We start from the raw sequence: 5,228 nt of genomic DNA on the forward strand, positions 1-5,228 counted from the left end.
CTGTGCGTGCAGATGCTCTCACACCAACCCGCTGCCGTTCCTGAGCAAGCTCTGCACTTCTGGTGACACGATTCCGTAGCTGACTCCTCAGGAGGAGACGGTCCTGGCACTTGCTGGACACTATGGGACGTCCTGAAGACTTTTTCGCTGCAGTCGAACCTCTATTCTTGAAGATCCAGTAAATGGTTCTTTCAGGTGCAATATTCTTTGTAGCAATTTCCTTGCATGTGAGGCCATTTTGATGCAAAGCGATGATGGCTGCACGTGTTTCTTTGGAGGTAAACATTGCTAACAAGAACACAATGATAGGAAGCGCTTCTTCCCTCCTTTTATAGCAATCCTTTAAATCCTATAAAACTCCTTTTATAATGGTATTAAACAGTATTAAATGCGATGTTCTGATACCTGCAGATACCTTGTAGACAACTCATCAGATTCAGTGGCTGTAGTTATAAAATCTGTAAAATAATGTAAATTACATTAAAAAAAAAAATATTCAGTTTTATTCATGTTACACATACAGATGATAACATTGTCAAAACGATCTCGTTCACAAAGATCCATTAATCTTTACTTTGTGAAGAAACAATACATGCCCATAGACTGAACAAGATGCATTTTGAACCTTCGTTTCAAAACTTTAAAGGGATAGTTCACCCAAAAATGAAAATTCTATCATTCAATTACTCACCCTCAAGTTGTTTCAAAGCTGTATAAATTTCTTTTTTTCTGCTCAACTCAAAGGAAGATATTTTGAAGTGAATGGTTCAGAAACCGCTTGGATACAAATATTCTTCAAAATATCTAATCTGTTGTTCAGCAGAAGAAATAAATTCACACAGGTTTAGAACAACTCGAGGTTGAGTGAATGATGACAGAATTTTCATTTTTGGGTAAAATTTTGGGCCCCCAAAAATGCTAATGCTGTGTAAATGCATGGACAAAACACATATGTTTTCTGTTTTAAATGAAAATGGTGTTGTCTAAATGCCTCATTAATGATCATAAGTTCTACTAGGGTTCAGTTTAAGGAGGCAAGAAACATTTTTCAAATAAAAACAAAACAAAACAAAAAAATGCATTTTGGCTGTTAATTTACAAAACAGCAGAAATGTGGGGGCCTTAAAATGCAAACTTTTGAAAACAGGTATCGAAGTGCAAATTCCAAAGTTTACATGCTACAAAAAATTGTGAAAACTGACATCATGCGCTTGTGTATTGCATGTTCAGTCTATAGGCGGCATTGCCATCTACTGGCCTGTCAGCATAATACAGCGTTTTTAGTTTTCATGGATCCGTGTGAACGGGGAATGTTTCGACAATGTTGTTGTCTGTACACAAAACTTAAAAAAAAAAAAAATGCAAAGATAAAATGTTCAGCTTGCTGTTGTGCTGAACGCACCCTAATTTCCTTTTGCTTTCCAAATGTCCCAATTGATTTTCATCACTTTAATGTTTTCATTTTAGGCCTGATGAAAGAGAAAGAAGAACAAGATCCGAATGAAGTGAAGGAGAAGCATCAGGATCAGAAAGCTCATGATGTCACCACTGGAGAAAAATCAATGAGTTGCTCCAAAACTGAAAACAGTTGCTCACAAAGCAACATTCAAGTAACAGAAGTCAAAAGGCTCTTCACCTGTTCTGAGTGTGGAAACTCATTCACTCGTAAAACATACCTTAAGTATCACATGAGAATTCATAACAGAAAAAAGCCTTTCGTCTGTTCTCAGTGTGGAAAGAGTTTTACACAGAAAGGACACCTTAAGGATCATTTGGTAACACACTCTTCAGAAAAGCCTTTCATCTGCTCTCAGTGTGGAAAGTCTTTCACACGTAAAGGATACCTTAAGACTCACATGTTAATTCATTCTGGAATAAAGTATTTTACCTGCTCTCAGTGTGGAAATACTTTCAAACAGAAAAGAAGCCTTGACAAACACATAATGATTGTTCATACTGGAAAAAGGCCTTTCACCTGCTCTGAGTGTGGAAATACTTTCACACGCAAAGAAAACCTTAAGAGTCACATGTTAATTCATATGGGAAAAAAGCCTTTCACCTGCCCTCAGTGTGGAAACACTTTCCGCCAAAGAGGAAACCTTTGGAATCACATGAAAATTCACACTGGAATAAACTCTTTCAGCTGCTCTCAGTGTGGAAAGACTTTTACTTGTAAAGGAAGCCTGAAGAATCACATGTTAATTCATGCTGGAATAAAGCCTTTCGTCTGCTCCCAGTGTGGGAAGAGGTTTACATATAAAGGATGCCTTAAGGATCATTTGGTAACTCACACTTCAGAAAAGCCTTTCACCTGCTCCCAGTGTGGAAAGTCTTTGTCACGTAGAGGAAGCCTTAAGAATCACATGTTAATTCATACGGGAATAAAGACTTTCATCTGCTCTCAGTGCGGAAAGAGTTTCACACAGAAAAAACAACTCAATGAACATGTGCATATTCACACCTCAGAAAATAATTTCACTTGCTCCCAGTGTGGAAAGACTTTGTCACGTAAAGAAACCCTTAAGAATCACATGTTAATTCATGCTGGAATAAAGCCTTTCATCTGCTCTCAGTGCGGAAAGAGTTTCACACAGAAAAAACAACTCAATGAACATGTGCATATTCACACCTCAGAAAATAATTTCACTTGCTCCCAGTGTGGAAAGACTTTGTCACGTAAAGAAACCCTTAAGAATCACATGTTAATTCATGCTGGAATAAAGCCTTTCATCTGCTCTCAGTGCGGAAAGAGTTTCACACAGAAAAAACAACTCAATGAACATGTGCATATTCACACCTCAGAAAAGAATTTCACTTGCTTTCAATGTGGAAAGACTTTGTCACGTAAAGAAACCCTTAAGAAGCACATGTTAAAACATGCTGGAATAAAGCCTTTTACCTGCTCCCAATGTGGAAAGAGTTTCACACAAAAAAGACAACTTAATATGCATGTACATATTCACTCTTCATAAAAATCTTTCACCTGTCCTTGGTGTGGAAATGCTTTCACATCTAAAGGAAGCTTTGAGAGTCATTAATAATTAGATGTTAATTCATGCTGGGCGAAAAAGCTTTTTACTTGCTCTCAGTGTGTAAAGTGTTTCACCTGTAAACAAGGATTTAATAGTCACATGAGGATTCACATTGAAGCGATTCATTAACACGTCATCTGAGTGTAAAGAGCTTTAAATGGACAACGAGTCTCAAGAGCTTATCTGCACTGTGCAGTAAGGTGATTTAAAAGTGCAGTACACAATTTTTGAGAAAGCTGTTGAATGTTAATCAGACCGAGCCCCACAATGCACTTGTCAATCAGCATTAAGGGGCATGTCACTCGTAAATCATTTACTCACAGTTATACATTGAAATAATTTTAATATCTTGTACAGTGGGGAAAATATTTATTTGATCACATGCTGATTTTGTAAGTCTGCCCACTTACAAAGAAATGAAGGGTTTTAATTTTTATGGTAGGTTTATTTTAACAGATAGAGACAGAATATCAACCAAAAAATCCAGAAAAAAAACACATATAAAGGTTAGAAATTGATTTGCATTTCAGTGAGTGAAATAAGTATTTGATCCCCTCCCAACAAGCAAGAATTCTGGCTCCCACAGATTGGTTATGTGCCCATGTGGAACACAAATTAGTCCTGCCACTTTAAGAAGTTACTCCTAATGTCATCTCGTTAGGTGTATAAGACACCTGTCCACATAATCTGTATCTTCCATTCCAACCTCTCCCACCACCATGGGCTAGACTAAAGAGCTGTCAAAGGATGTCAGAGACAAGGAGGGAAGCAGCATAAAAGCAAAGCACAACTCTCAACCAGGGAGAATCCTTCTCCAGAGCATGATCTGTGTCCTGCCTGGTCCAGTTTGTTGAAACTGTGATGCATCTGTTGGGAATCTGCATGGTTGTTAACATTTTAACTCTTTGGTTTGCTCTAGTTGCCTGTCCTCTAGTGAATTCCTTAGTCCTGCTAAACGTAAGCTAAGAGTCCTGTTGCTCTGTTGTGACAGAGTGCCGTAAACTCTATTATTTTTCCAAAACTGTTAATTCATCTGATTGTTTGTTTTTGTTGCAAGTTATGATTGGGAATTGTAGGGAGGCGGGCGCCATATCATTTTCATAAACCCCAGTTTCCTCCTGTTTTGTGGCTAGACAGGGAGTGAGCGTACATTCTGTTGTTGATTTTCTTTTTCTTTGAGAGATTTAGTAAGGACTTAACTCCCTAGTTAGACTGAACTTTTGTTTGTTGTTTTGGCCTTGTCCCCTCCTGAAGCTTCTGTTCCCCTCCTAATTTATACTTCGTGTTCAAAAGAAACCCGGCTATACTTTGCTAGCCTGTAATAAATTTGTTAAAAAGATGTTGTTGTTGTTGTGGTGCTGTGGCAGGGCCCAGACAAATGCTCTTCAACCATTTAATATTATGTTCTGGAAAACAACCCCTAGACACTCATAGGACGTAACATATTTTGGGGGCTCATCCGGGATCCTCTCTCTCTCTCTTTTTGTTCCCCCCCCCCGCTCTGTTGTTGATTTTCTTTTTCTTTGAGAGATTTAGTAAGGACTTAACTCCCTAGTTAGACTGAACTTTTGTTTGTTGTTTTGGCCTTGTCCCCTCCTGAAGCCTCTGTTCCCCTCCTAATTTATACTTCGTGTTCAAAAGAAACCCGGCTATACTTTGCTAGCCTGTAATAAATTTGTTAAAAAGATGTTGTTGTTGTTGTGGTGCTGTGGCAGGGCCCAGACAAATGCTCTTCAACCATTTAATATTGTTATGTCCTGGAAAACAACCCCTAGACACTCATAGGACGTAACATATTTTGGGGGCTCATCCGGGATCTCTCTCTCTCTTTTTTTTGTTTTTTCCTCCCTCTCGTAAAATGCCCATTTAAGTAAAGGCAGTGTGTATGCAGCAAAATGGAATTTGATCTGTTGGCGTTTACACTTGCACCATCTATCGGGGTTTTTAATCGGTGCAGGAAAAAAGATTTGCTGTTAATTGCTGATTTCTTTCATGTTACTGTGTCTAGAGATTCTACCAAACAAGTGATTAAAGAGGAGCTGTACAACGAGTTAGTGGGTACAGGTATTCTACCTGCTGAATCACCACTGGAGGTGTCAGAGGGAAAGTTCGCGGTAGGTGAAGCTTCTGCTTTGTCCTTTCCTTTGGAGTCTCAACTAGATCCGGTGAGAGCAATCAAGTTAAAAGAACTTGACC

Source organism: Sinocyclocheilus anshuiensis, unplaced genomic scaffold (genome assembly GCF_001515605.1).
Source record: "Sinocyclocheilus anshuiensis isolate Anshui unplaced genomic scaffold, SAMN03320099.WGS_v1.1 scaffold430, whole genome shotgun sequence".
NCBI classification, from domain to species: Eukaryota; Metazoa; Chordata; class Actinopteri; order Cypriniformes; family Cyprinidae; genus Sinocyclocheilus; species Sinocyclocheilus anshuiensis.